This window comes from Protopterus annectens, chromosome 8.part0 (genome assembly GCF_019279795.1).
Source record: "Protopterus annectens isolate FY-2018-M chromosome 8.part0, PAN1.0, whole genome shotgun sequence".
Lineage (NCBI taxonomy): Eukaryota > Metazoa > Chordata > Ceratodontiformes > Protopteridae > Protopterus > Protopterus annectens.
The window spans coordinates 1,844,397,467-1,844,413,219 of NC_056741.1; the positions used below are offsets into that span (position 1 = coordinate 1,844,397,467).

Below are 15,753 nucleotides of genomic sequence, written 5' to 3' on the forward strand. Positions count from 1 at the left end.
GATCTAATTCCACGTGCACTACCGGCGTACGCCAGATCTGCGCAGCTCCCAGCGTAGGTATGCAAATCACCCCATGTGCAGTGTTGCACCATGCAAATGAAGGCATATAGCGATTCATGAAGTGGTGCAGGCGTAGCGTAAGCCCACGGAAATGTAAACCAAAAAACACGGTTTACATTTTCCCAAACATAACATCGGAGCTATGGAAGAGGGCCAGACCCAGGTATCACAACGTGAACATATGACAATGGCGAAATACACAGCCAATGGCATAAGAAAAGATGCACAACACGTAAATAACAACATTTAATGTCATGTCCACAGTAACACACAGCAGAACCGCAGGGCATGTGTGCGGAAGCTGTAACATAAAGAAATAATATAAAAATGTTATAAAATCGCAACGTAATAGAAATCAGGTTTACAGCATAACACACAATGGTAGGCATGGAACACCACAACCAAGGTGCAAGGGTTGCTAAGGGCTTGCGATAGTGTTCGGTGCGGTAACTATGAATTAGTAGTCAATGCCATGCAAATGAGGCAGATAATACTGAATCGCAAATGTCCCGCTGGAGGAAGGTTGTACCATACAGCGCAGTGGTATAACACCGAGGAGTGGCTCAGAGGAGATACATGACATCAGCAGAGGGGTGTGCCACTGTAGCACTAAGCACATTGGAGCACTGCAAATCTGGCCTGTCCGTTGCTAAGGAAAGCTGCAGGATAGGGGTGGGGAGGAATCGTTTAGCTGAGAGTACACATGGTGGCCAAAAGCGCATGTGTACGAGGATGAAAACGTGCCCGAAACCCAGTAATCGGATGCACGCGCAGCAAACAATAGCAGAAACAGGAAGGTCAGGGGAAGGAAAGGAAATGCGGAAGTAGGATAATTGGAGTACTAATGAGCAATCAACACCAATCAACCCACGAAGGCCAATCGATGGCAGCTGACAAGTCCGCTTGCAGAAACCTGCAAAACAGGATAGAGGAGGCATGTGAATGCAAAGAAAGGAGGGGAGGTATTGGATTGCAAAGATAGGAGACCTGACACAGCAGAGCAAAGCAAACCGACAGCAGACCGGCAGTAGCACACATAACGCAAGATACGCCAGGTCCAGGAAAGCACAAATGAAAGTAGGCTGCAGGATGCATGCCAGAAAATGGTAGGTGCAACACACAGAAATGTAAAGGGAAGGTCAAGAGGTAATCCACAGCAGGCAAATGTAATTCAACACCAAAGGCATCACAATAGTAGTTCCGGCAGTAAAACACATAACATAACCTGTAGCTACGAATGTACATACACACCCTATGACATCATCGGTGTTCACAGCACAATAGTATAAAGTGTGTAAGCACCCAACACACACCTGTGTATTCCCAAACACCGCACCATAGGTGTAAACACACGGGGAACTTTTAAAATGTACATGTTGGGAGCTGCCATAGCTGTGATTCATCAGCATGTGTTAGAGACTGACGGTGTTGTGGAGGATGATGCTGACAACCACCGCAGGCCTCAGAGGAGAAGGAGAGTGTTCAGACCAAGGGTAACCTACCAGGGGCTACATGACCTGGAGATAGTAGAGCGTTACAGGGTGGACAGGGACATCTTACAGCAAATAGTGGAGCTGTGCCAGCCACGCCTGAGAACCAGAAACAACAGAGGGGAACCCATACCAGTGGACACGAAGGTATGTGTAAGCCTGTGAATACTGGCCACAGGTACCTTTCAAAGGCCAACTGGAGATATAATGGGAATCTCACAGGCATCAGCATCCAGGGTACTACACCAGTTCCTGGATGCCATGTTACCACATGCCAATGAGCAGATATACTTCCCCAGAACTCAGGAGGAGTTGGCCAGCAATATGCGTCACTTCCATCATGTGGCACAATACCCGGAGGTACTGGGTGCGATAGACTGCACGCACATACAAATCAAGTCACCACCCGGTGAGCAGGGTATGCGCTACATAAACCACAAGGGATTCCACTCCATCAACTGCCAGGTTGTGTGCATTGCCCAGGGCATTATCATGGATGTGTGTGCTGGCAGCCCTGGAAGCTACCATGACTCCCATATCTGGCATGCCTCACAGCTGTATCAGGTATTTGTCAGGGGGGACATCCCACATGGCCATCTCGCGGGGGATGCTGGCTATGCACTGGAGCCGTGGATGATGACTCCCATCTGAAATGCACACACACCCATGCAAGAATGCCATAATGAGGCACACGCACAAACCAGAATCATCATAGAGCGTGTGTTTGGGATGCTGAAATCACGGTTCCGGTGCTTGGATACATCTGGTGGAGCCTTGCAGTACTCTCCAGGCACGTGTGCCCACATCGCCATAGTATGTGCCATGTTACATAATACGATCCTGCAGAAGCAGCTGCAGCAGGGACAAAATGGTGAAGGCCCTCATAGCCCACTGCAATTGCCAAGGCCAGTACAGGCACAGAGGGATTCAGACCATGAACACACTGTGCCAGCCCCAGTAGGCAGACGGAGGCTTGTCCAATATGCCTACAACTTGGCAAAGAGGGAACGTATAGCACATACACTGACCGTGTAGGCCCCTACGGACTGACACCTCTCCACCTGCACACACAGTAAAATGGATGGCACACAAACATGACCACCTGTAAATTGTAATGTATAGGTGGCCCAATGTGTGACTCCTACATAGGCAGCCCTCAAACATTGTAAACAAAACAGCCAGTGCAACACAGAATGCCAACACCTGAACAGTACATGAGTCTTACAGCATATGGTGGTGCTGTGTGCCTGTCACGTTCCCCGCCAGATATATATATATATATATATATATATATATCTATATATATATATATAGATATATATATAGATATATATAGATATATATATATATAGATATATATATATGTACACATATGCATATATATAATACAGATAGAAAGGGCAATAGAGGGATATATGGTGATATAGATGGATTCAGCGATATCTGCAAATATGATAGATAGTTCAACGACATTCATAACATCTTGGAGGTACAAATAAATAGGATACTGCCAACCATGGAATGTGTAACATACCGACATGCGTAACCACGAGGCTGAAAGACCGATAGAACACAGTACTGGAACAGTACATCCGCAAGTAATAGTATGATGATATGAAGGGACGTCACCGCTGACGGTGTCGCGGTCCACGTAGGTACTGTGTTCAACTGTGTCTGTGAGTGCCGTAGTCTGTGTAAGTGTGCGTTGAGGGTGCCGTGTGCGTTTCTGTGTGACTGTAATGTGTGTGTGTGTCCGCAACATGTGTATGTTGGTGCCAAGTCAGAGGCAGACCAGTATGGTAGGTGTGGGTATAGCTAGCCGTAGGCATACGGTTACTACCTGTACCACAGTAGGAGGGACATCCTCACCCTGGGCAGGTGTGTCCTGACATAAAACAGTACAAAGGGCAAATGTCTGAGATGGTAGGACATAAATATGTCCCATATATAATGTAACAGTCGTATTTAATAGTTATGCCTGTATGTAAGAAACTTAAATGTTACATGCAATATGATAAGTTTTCAAAGTCACAACAATAGGTATGTAGTTAGGATAAAAGTATGTGCTACCTGTGTACTGACAGTGGCTACGTGTTGGCCTGTAAACACTGCTTTGTATCCCGCAAGTGTCCAACAATGACCATATGATAAGGTGGCAACCCATGGCAAACAGGCTCTTTTAACAACACAACCACAATGACTGCAAATATCTGGGACAGAAATACAAGGGATAGCTGTCACCTACACATATCCCCTGATATATCGCTGCAATTACGGAGGTATACAAGTAGCAAGCTCACCTGCAGACGATATAGAAACCAATTAACAATGGCCCAACGTACAATCCCGTAACATAAGTCTACTAACTGTTAGCTCTCTAATCAGGGACGGAGCCCACACACATATATATGGATTATGTAGAAATGCAAGGCCCACAAACCGTATATGTTACGTGCAACCACCGACATCCCCCACACTAGAAACTAAAGCAATACAAACTGTAATAGCAGCACAAACATCCAGTCAGTCAATTACATCTGCAGAACCCTCAACATACCGTGTGAGAGACACAATTAAATGCGACATGCAAAATTGCAGGCGTTGTATAATGGAACAAACAGCAATGTTACAGGTATTGATTGCAATACTCCGTTAACAGACGTCGGGATGACAGGTACACCCACATGTTGAACCAAATACTCTACCTGTCACACACAATCCATGGGGGACATGAATCCAAACTATACTTGCCTCCATGCATAGCAGTTGCAGTTACTCATAACAAAACACAATACAGACCATCTCCCTGAAGGTAGGGCAAATAGGCAATGCCCAAGTGGAGAATCCAATTATACCCCACTGTCGCCGCGTAATGTGCGAATGGAGTAGCTGCACAGCTGATATGCAAGTAATTAGTCACTCAGGAACACCAATTGGTGGGAAGAATCCACATGTTTCAGGTATCGACGTATATAAGGATGACTTGCCAGACATTCAAACCGTATGCTCATACCGAAAAACAGTTGAAACACTGTGAGAGAGATAGAAACAAAATGCCATAATGACAACAAGGTATGTAGAACACCCGATATGTAAGGTTATGTATAGCATGATCTGTATTAATTAGTTTTACTGTATGTATAGCCTGGTTTGCATTAATTAAACGTGTCCGCAATGCATAAAGTGGGGAAAGGTATTGATGTAGTGATGTCTTGCTGAGCATACTAACGCTTGTAGAATTTGTGCGTCCAGCAGTGGGACACAAGGTACACAGCACAGACACCAGAAGGGATGCTACATGAGGCCATTAAACAGAACAATGCCATACAACCCGCCGTCAGTGGTAGGGTATGTCCAACAAGGACGTGCCATAGCAGGGGATAGTATATGTTGATATACTGTCACAGCACGCATGTGTATGGGTAAATAACGTTAATGACATATGTAAGGTGGTCCCGCTGAGCAAGTCTAATTTGCATCATGGGATACTATGTGAAATATGTGTAATGTATAGTATTATAGGTAGATATGACAGATATTCTGCACAGCATAACAGGCATATCATGCATACCACAGGTATTGTCTATTGGTATGTACAATAACAGGATACATATGGCCTGTAGGTATGGGACATAGTAATAGCATGATAGCTAAACTAAATGGAAGGGCTACCAAGTAACCATGCACAAAGGACATGTAATAGCTGCACAGGTGCATAGTGGGGTACTATGCAGTCTGTCAAGTCCATGTGTAAGCACAACTACAGTGTTCACACTAGTGGCACCTCTCCAGGGTAGTGTCCTGTGAAGAGCAGAGCCAGGTGTCACCTGCACCACTGCACAGTACAGCCACTGCAGTGATCTCAGGCCTACATGTGTCTCCCAACCACCAAGGGAGGTATCACATGAACAGTGCTACTGAGTGTCCCTGCGTGATGTACAGAGGACTTATGTTCCACAGCATGGTGAGTGTCCTGTATGGGAATGTAACCCAGAAGCACATCCCACTCATTGTGGCGTGTGTGCACATATCCATGAACATGTTGCTCACAGTGGCCTCTGCTTATGTTGCGTATGAGGAGTATATCCATCAATAAAGTTGTGGACATGGGCCCTGTCTGATCAGCAGAGGTCACCCCTGAGTATGTAGTATGCAAATGTGTACAGATGTGGTGTCCGTAGTGCAGCCGCATATTTAAACTGTCGGAGCTCAGTAAACGTCATGGCTTGTTAATGTTGTGGCATGTAAAGCTGTAGCTGTTGTGTAAGATACACCCTAAATGGCGTGGTGTACCCTTGAATGTGTGTAGATGTCTTGAGTTCAGAGGTACAATGGGTGCCTATGTACCAGTTACACACCCAGTACAGATAGATGTGGCCACGTAGGAGGATATCCACACCACAGTGGCAATACGGTAACCACAGGAGTGGGTGCGACATATGTGTGCACTGCAAACATGTACAATGTGATATGTATGTAGGGGACTACCATCCATGTGATAGTCAGTGGGTGAATAGTGTAATGCAAAGGTGATGTGCATGCACCTTGTGTCATGCAGCTTGATGCCATGATAGTCATATTATGTATCTGTCACAGTGACACCCGTATGGTTGGAGTCAGTATCAGCTGGTGGAGCAATCATGGCGCTCGGTATGTAGGGGTTCTAAAGCTAGGCAGGGAAAGTCCCCTGTGCCAGCCTGTTCCGCAGGGAAGCATATACTTAACATGAGGGGCCCTATGACTGAGGACTGTGGTATGCCAAAGTACCTGACATGTAGTAGGTACTATGGTATGCTGGCCTCACTGTGTGTCCTGTCCATGAGCCACATAGCATAACATCCTGAGACACAGGGTACGATGTGCAGGTGGATGTGTATGTTGTCAATACCAGAATGGGGAATGGTGCTGAAAGGCAATGAGAGGACAATGTAGGATGTGTGGACCGTACCATCAGCAACTGCCCTGGTAACTGTATGAAAGGAGTCCACCATGTGTAGGGGCCATGCTCTGGCCTTAACAAGCCCAACCCGGGTGGCAGCAGAGGACGGGAGACCAACAATGTCTCTGAGAATGACGTCCTTGACGATGTGCCCCATAGCCACGCAGAACAGTCCAGTCAGGTGTGTCGGACTATAGTCCCACTCGTGCAATGCGGTGCCACCTGTGTGTAGTGTGATAAATGCTGCTTTGTGCCATTCAGGGTCTACAATGTCTGAAACAAGGCTATTACTGAATATGGTGGCCTAGTGGGGAGACAAGTAATTCAGAGGTTGGTGGACATCACAACCTGGGATGTTGGAAGGTGACATGGGGCCAGTGTCCCAGGACACATAGAGTGTAGGTCAGTACTGTGTAGGTGTGAGCACAGGGACACCACAATGTTCATGTATGGATTGCGGCCCTGTAGTGAGTGAGAGGATGTACTGTCAGCATTGAATCCATCCTCCAGCATGTTGCCAACAATGCCTGGGTCTGCAATGTTCCTGAGTGACTGTTGTATGTGACAGCAGATGTGGGTGTTGCCATCGAATACTGACATACCACCATAATGCCTGGTGGTACACTCCAGAATGTGTGGCAGTCATGTTTACGTAGCTAGTCTTGGAGTATGTGATGAGGGACCCTGTGGCCCCACCACGGCTGACCAGTGAGCCACCCCACACATGGGAATGTACACCACTGTGCAACAGCCTACACCTGTTGTCGTACATCATATGTCCGTGGAACATGCCCACCAGAGTGGCGTCTGTTATCTGGTGTGTACCATCATGGCTCTGTGTGGAATAGCATGATCCATGCAGTTGTGTACATGCTAATTAAGTGCACTGGGGTATGTGTCAGCATTTGTATGTGCATTGTCCATCTGCACGGGTGTCATGATGTTAACAACCGCTGTCAGCAGACGTCTGTAGTAGATGTAGTAGTACACATGTACTGTGTATGCTGTGATGGGTGTGTTTCCGGGATGTGGCTAACAAGGTAGATTAGCATATGTTCGGAATCCACCAATGAGGGGATAACCCTAGGTGTGTAACACCAGTCACATGGTGGTAGTGTTCATGCCAAGGGTAATGTAGGTCTTGGAGGTGGTGTGTATGTGTTGATCCAGCAGAGTGGAGGGTATGACTCATGGATGTGTCGGTACATGAGTGGCTATCCCAGTGAAGTGTGGGGTAGTGTCAGTCACATATCAGTAGTAGCTGAGGCCCACTGTCCACTATACCACCATAGAAGGTATGTTACCCGTGGGGTATGATGTTGACTCTGTCGCTTGTTACAATGTGTATAGCGGTCCCGGACACAGTTAGTTGCACGTGGAGCTCCTCTGATGCATTGTGCTAAGCAACTTGCCAGAATGTGTGCAAAACATAGTGGGATATGGGAACCCCTCAGCTGTGGGTGTGCCGGTCCAGGTATGTGCCTGGAAGGTATGGTCCGTCTATAACCTGTCATTGCAGGTGTGCTCTGCAGAGCCTACAGGCAGGTCCCAGTCACTGCAGAGATGTTGGAGTGGTGCACTATAAGGTGTGCCTTGCCTGCGTGCGTCACAGGGGAAGATGTAAGCAATGTGTCACATGACCCCATGTCGCGCATGCCAGTTACCGCCCTGCCAGTGACAGTTATTGGAAACTGTGCAGGACAGGCAGTATAGCAGCAGCAAGAGCCTAGCATGTGAGCTGTACTCCCAGGGCCGACAGGTGCAAGTCATCTGTGCCACAGCATTGTGTTTGACCAGGACAGTCATAGCGGACAGATACCACATGCCTGTGGAATGACAATAGGAGCATAGGCAACTGTTGAAGTGACACAGTTGGTCATTGTACAGTGGTATCGTGTCTGGACGAATGCAAAATGCTCCCCAGGGCTAGGCCCACACCCTCAGGGCTATAAGACTGGTGTGCTATTGCATGTCCCTGCACACGTAGTCTGTAAAGTGGCATCACAGGGCAGTCACACTAACATGGCGAATGACAGACATATCGTACCTGGTGAGATGTGGCATGGGTGCATAGGTTATGTTGCAGAAGCAGTTACCCGACAGCAAGATGTAAGCGACTAATGCCTTGTGTAGCCTGCTGTGTGGAACTGCAGTGTGACACCCTACAGAGTCAGCTATGACTGGTGTGTTGTGAATGTTATAACACACTATTGGCTGTATGTGGTGGGCACACATGAGTCTGTGGGCTATAAGCTGGTGATGTTGTCTTCCATGATGGGGGCTACCTCTGGTGCCTACAGTGAGTATGGAGACGTACTACACAGGTTGTCCTCATAGGTGTGGCCAGTGGTGTAGATTATGTGAGACTATGTGATGGGTGGGGTGTGTTGCGATTGTTACACATCCCCAAATGACTGTCAGGTGCAGTCAGGGTTGGCGACAGCATTACCCCCAGCCATAGCTGTCAGCCTCCTGTCCCCAAAATGAGGAACATTAGCCCTCATACAGTGTGACAAATGGGCGAAACGTGTAACACTTACAACTGGCTTACTAACAGCGTCAACTAGGAAGGGCATATGATGGCTAAAATAGGCAGGTCTTACATATAAAACAGATATTCCAATGAATTACTATGATTCTCATCCATCTAGCCATGACTAGCAGGTAAACTATGTACAACAATGAATGTGTGACAGACCCTTCCAATGTGGAACCTTGAGGAACATGTACCTTTTAGAACCCCAAATGAGGTACGTTCCCCGTAATGAGGTACACCTGAGAGCTATGGGCCCAGCACGGCTGCAGATGTGCATCCCCCACAGGCTGTAGTGCCGTATGTTGGGAAGTGAGCATTGAATGTGTACACGAGACAATTGCTCTATTGCCACATGTACGACATATCCCTCATATAGACAGGCAGTAGCACTGGTACGTGACAGTTGGACATGCCTGCATATACAACCATGTCCCACAGGATATGTGCGTTATGTGTGTACAACAGCTGTCGTACCTTAAGCAAGCTGGGAAGTATAGGACAGCCAGTGTACCTGTGGGAAATGGTGTGGAATGGGTGCTATAGTAATCATTAGCTCATGACATGCTCACATGTTCTGAACAAGTGCCTAGCATGACCATACAATACAGATAGGGTGTTGGATAATATCAACCCACAAGTGGTGGTGACAGTCATTTAGGGTGGCACCGCACTATAACCCTGCTGAGTATGGTGTGCATGTCCATGAACCATTAGCACTGTAGATGTTAGCAGTACAGATGTACAAGATAGCACGGATATTTGATTACAAATATCTTTGCATGTCACAGGTGTGTTCCACCAGTGGCCTGTTGACAGACCCACAACTACAAAAGGTGCAAGAGTGACATGTGCACAGCACATCTGTGCCAGATACAGTAGAACAGGGTTAATGTGTTGTACCCCACCCTCATTGTAGCCCATACCACACACACAAATGTTAGGCATCTGTGTATGTAAGGCTGTGAATGGCCATGACCTATCAGTTTAGCTGTGTCAGTGTTGTGAACAACATACAGAATGGGCTGTGTGTGTGAGGTGTGTGACATATGTGCACAGTCTGATGGATGATACCAGCAGTGTCACCGCTAGGTGAACATCCCTGTACCCATAAACTACTACCTAGGCTGTGGTCAACATTATGGACACTGTGTAAGGGATGGTGTTGTGCAGTGCACCCCCTACATGGTGACGTCTCCAGGCCCCTTAGGTAGTCATCTGAGGTACACATGTCATGTCAGGGTGCCATCCATGAGCACGGAGATCAGTGGCCAGGCATATACAGCACTGTGGTGACCAATATTGGATCACATACCACCTGTAAGGGGTAATGGCTATGCATGGATGTGTGATAACAGCCTTCACAATCCACACCTCCACTATGCAGCATGCCGTCTACCTTGCAGAAGGACATTTGCTACACCATGATGATGGACATGCTACATGTCCATATCCTGATCTTTATGACATATGTCATGGACAGCCACCATCCTAATACTAGGATCACCACAGGCTGGACAGATCCCTGTGCCATATATGTGACATACTCCCACCATACCATGCAACCCTGTCCATCAAAGCTGCAGATGTCATCCCAGTCATACATGGTGTGATGGCCGCATGGTAGATGTACTATCAACTGACTGGATTAGTAATGTGGCACTGATGCAGCTTGCGGTGACACAATGGGCGTCTGTAACAGCATGGATACCGTGCCCGCACATGCTATGGTTGATGACCATCCCTGCGAATGTCGTCTGACTATCTATTGTCCCATGTCTATCACATGTGTAATACAGGCGATCCGTGTCAGGATGTTGAACAGTTGTACAGTGCTGTGTAGATGTATATGGCAAAACACATGCATGTACAGGTGTCCATGCGTATATGTGCATTGTCACTGCTCAAGTCCATTCCGGCTGTGTCTGTGTTGATATGTGACATATACACAGCATCCAGGTCAACAGTAGTACCGTGGACACATCGAGGCATGTGCAGATAGGTAAGAACACAAGTGCAGGCAAATAGACATGCCTACAGCAAGACAGCGTGTACATGGAGTATGAACACTGTAATGAAGTGACACACATATATGGTGATGGTATCCAATGCATAATGGGTGTGACATGTGTGACACAAACACGTCAGTTGTGTCAGTGTCATGGTGCTTTGCAAAGATAACTGTGCAGATGCAGTAGATGTCATAGAAATGTATGTGCAGCAGTATCTCTGTACATCTCTGAAACTGTGACCTGTCACCATCATTATGTTTTACAGATAATGCCCCGTACACGCCTCCCAGCATACACCCGCCAGGAGGATGATGTCCTCATCCCACAGCTCCATGACAACTATGACTTGTTGTTCAGCCATGTGCCACACCATGCCCAGCAGCGGGATGACATGTGGCAGGATCTACGCAGGAGGGTGAACGATGTGGGTGGCCATAACCGCACCTACCAGCAGGTGCGCAGACACTGAATGGACCTGATACGACATGCAAAACAGCGTGCCACTGCAATCGCCAGGGAACAAGGTGGAACAGGTGGTGGGCCACCAACCCAGCCCCCACTCACACACACCGAGGAGCTACTGGCCAGTCTGGGGACACCCAGGGAACAGCATCCAGAAACACTAGCTGCCATCGTGGAGGTGGGTGTCTCCCAACCAATGAGCCTGGAGTTGCCTGGTAAATCAGTAATGCACATATGGCTATTATATCCCATGTAGTTGCATGTGTCACTGTACATAATGTAAAGTAACAACATATGCCAGGTATGTGGACACACATGCTGCATACTACAGTATGCTACGTTGTGTATGCACACATGTGCATACTATATGCTATTACACAGGTGAATGTGTGCACATGCACAGTGCAACCTGTGGCTGTCATACAGTCATGGATAATGTTCATACTGGTGTGTCACCCCTATACAGGTACCTCTAGCGTGCCGCACAGACATGGGTCCGTTGTAGGTGAGACTGTCATCAGTATCAGGCATGTTACAGTGTAGATCTATTTGCCATGTGGCCAGTTAACACTTGCACACCTGATGTTTGTTCCAGTCATGATATGCAGGTCGTACCACCATGCATTCACACACGCCACCCATGTGCAATATATTCACACGTAATGATACACAGACATGAAACCACAGTACTTGTCATTGCGACATGTGTGGTCAGCTGTGCATACAACGGTGGAGGTGTTCTACAATGGAGGCATATGTAGTATGCATTGGAACAACATGTGTAGTATGCACACAGTACCACACAGTGAGCTGTGATATGGGCAGCCCACAAGTGTCACCATTGTGTCATATGCCCCTGCATCGGGTGCACACATTGTGATGTGCCACCTGACATGTCCCAGACATGTAGTGTTCTGTCTGCAATATTGTCACACTATCACATGACCTATACCCCACATACCAAACATACAACCCGTTGTCTGCATAGACCTGTGGAATGTGACATATCTGACATGTATGGGTGTATGTCATATGGGACTGCACAGGCATGTGGAGAAGATGCCCATCACACACAATTGGCCACCACATGTGCACACATGGCCATGGGGGATGGCCAGAGACATGTAGCCACACAGTACATGGGCTGTGTATACACCCTGTTGCACATTGTCCACACATGGTCCAATTATAGCCTTAGCTGACTGATTATACAGTTGATGTGGTACAGTGGACAACCTAAAAGCCTGTGCGCAGCTACTGGAGGTGTCACTGAAGTCTACCATATACGATCTGTCGAACATCACGACTGTGTTGCAGTTATGGCTATGCAATGTGTACATATTATGCATTCTACAGCAACATACATGCCTCATGTTGCCATGTAATGGCACAGTGTCTGTACGTCACACTGTATAGCAATGTAGATGGCTCACACTACCCTCCCGTGCTCATGCACATTTGCTAACCATGCATTCTATCTGTAGGGCATACACACAACACTGCAATGTGAAGCCCATTATGATGCTGTACATGTGTCAGGACACCATTGTGTCAAACATGTATGCATGTTAATGCACATGTCAGCAAATTACATGTCAAGGTCACGTCAGCCATGTGTACTGTTATCCTGTTCTGGGCCACATGATGTATCACGGGGATGCATGCATACTACCATGATTGTGTGAACTGCATGGCTACTGATATGACACCTGCTTGCTGTAGTGTGCACCCCAGGGAGGTATGCTTACTAGCACTATTAATGTCTGAGCTGCATGCCCTCTGCTCTATCACAGGCATGCTGCATGCCATCTGACAAATCACATGCATGGTGTGTCTGTGTGTCTGTGTGTGTCTGTGTGTGTGTCTGTGTGTGTGTCTGTGTGTGTGTGTGTGTGTGTCTGTGTGTATTGTACTTTAAAGTATTTCTTTGCATTCACAGGTGATGTAGGTGCATTACCCTCCTGCGGTCCATCTGATGTTAGTGTCCCCACAGATACTAGCGGTGATGAACATATGCATGAGGTACAGGTAGAGTTGTCAGGGGCTGAATCTGTGCCAATGGTTACCATCCCAGCTATGTCCCCCTCTTCCCCGCACACAGTTCTGCTGCCAACACATACCGCATCACCGGTGGCCATAGAGGAAGGACAGTCAGCGTCTGTTGGCGTGGAACAGGAACGTGTGGTGGCTACAGAAGGTGTGTCTGCACACCATAGTGTCAGTATAATGACTGCAGATGTGCCACACAGGCATGTGGCCAGTGCTGCTCATAGGAGGACCTCTGGCAGACATGCACCTGCAGGACAGAGCGCAGCAGCTGGTATCACCAGATGCATGTTCCAGACTGTAATGGCGGCACAGGCACGTGCTGAACGGCAGAACAGAGAAGGGCAGAGGCTGCAGAGGGCTGCTATCCATACCCTAAATGACAACATCCAGGCATTGGCAAATGCCCAACAGCAGATTGCTAATGTTCTGGATAGGCGACTAGGTGAAATGGTCGGAATCCTTGACCGAGGCATGGCAATCCGTGAGCGGGAGCTGTCTGTGCTGGAACACCTGGTAGGAGTGAGGCGTAGGCCAAGTGGACCTAGGCCAGCAACACCACCTAGTGTAGGTCGACGTGAGCGTGCCACCTCACATGCCAGCTCCCATAGTGCCGGTAGCAGTAGCAGTGCAGCTGCTGCTGTGCTGTCAACACCAGGACACAGCAGGCCACGTGGACGTGGCCCTGGACAGTCTCAGCGGGAACACGTTTCCAGCGAACATGTGTCGTCGGACAGTAGCCACTCTGTACCTCCACCTGGTAGTGCCCGTGCAACCCCAGGCAGGCACAGGTCACGTGGCTGTGGACGGACACAGTGAGCTGTACAACCTGCACTGTACAATCTGGGGCTGTCAATTATACCCCGTGTAGGCATCACAAATGGCAGAACTGTGTACACACATACACGCACACAGCAAACACAACTGTAGGGCTCCACAACATCCACATGCATTCTGCACAGACATGTCCAGTCAACTCACTGGCCCTTACACACACACATGATGTTATCCATTGGTGCAGCCTATGCCCCTGGCAAACATATCACCCTGTGCATATGATGAAGCCTGTGCCGCATCCCTGTCATCCACACCATCGGTGCAGGGTTATGCACAAATATTCTGATGCACAGTTTGAACAGCATAGTGAGAGGTGTATGTAATACCTGTGTATGCATAGTGAGGGATGTGTTTGTTGCAGTGGTTGTGTGCAGCCTATGCCCCTGGCAAACATATCACCCTGTGCATATGATGAAGCATGTGCTTCATCCCTGTCATCCACACCATCGGTGCAGGGTTATGCACAAATATTCTGATGCACAGGGTGAACAGCATAGTGAGAGGTGTATGTAATACCTGTGTATGCATAGTGAGGGATGTGTATGTTGCAGTGGTTGTGTGCAGCCTATGCCCCTGGCAAACATATCACCCTGTGCATATGATGAAGCCTGTGCCGCATTCCTTTCATCCACACAATCGGTGCAGGGTTATGCACAAATATTCTGATGCACAGGGTGAACAACATAGTGAGAGGTGTATGTAATACCTGTGTATGCATAGTGAGGGATGTGTATGTTGCAGTGGTTGTGTGTGAATACTGAGTTGTGTATGTGACATAGGTTGTGTACTGTCGACATGCACCAGTCACACCATTTAGTGCAGGTGCAGCATGCATTGTGATGTGTTCACGGTATGTGTCTCGGTTACATCTGTAGCACCATGTTGGCTGTGATACCCTGGTTCCCTCCTATGGTGTACTTGCATATGCCTACAGGTAGCAGTGTTTGCAGTCCCCCACGTGTAACTGTGGAGTACACACAGGCACGTCTGGCAATATCAGCATGCTACATGTACCTTCATCCTGACTGTTGGACACACAAACATGACACAGATGTCCGCACATATACTGCACCTGATGCATGTGGTCGGTGCCACAGGCTACACTGGACAGAGACGTGACATACATAGCAGGACACATTACAGGTATGGTGACATGGTGCAGGGGTTGTACACAGCGGACTGGCCAATGATGATGTGAGGTGTCACTTGATAGCTGGAGGCCACACTGTGCAGCAGTAGGACCCGGTAACAGTACATGAACATGGCCGCAGTCACGGGGTGTACACCACTATAACGCACACCCCATAGTGTGCAGCTGGGGACCCTTGCCTTTGTGGTCATCACCCTCACAGTACTATGCACCCACACGACGTG

The 15,753-nt window shown here is 48.0% G+C and overlaps 1 protein-coding gene across 1 annotated transcript in view; it reads right to left on the reverse strand.

Annotated features, from left to right (window-relative positions):
* Window positions 1-15,753, reverse strand: part of LOC122809671 (olfactomedin-4-like) — a 179,061-nt gene that overhangs the window by 40,043 nt on the left and 123,265 nt on the right. The window lies entirely within an intron of this gene.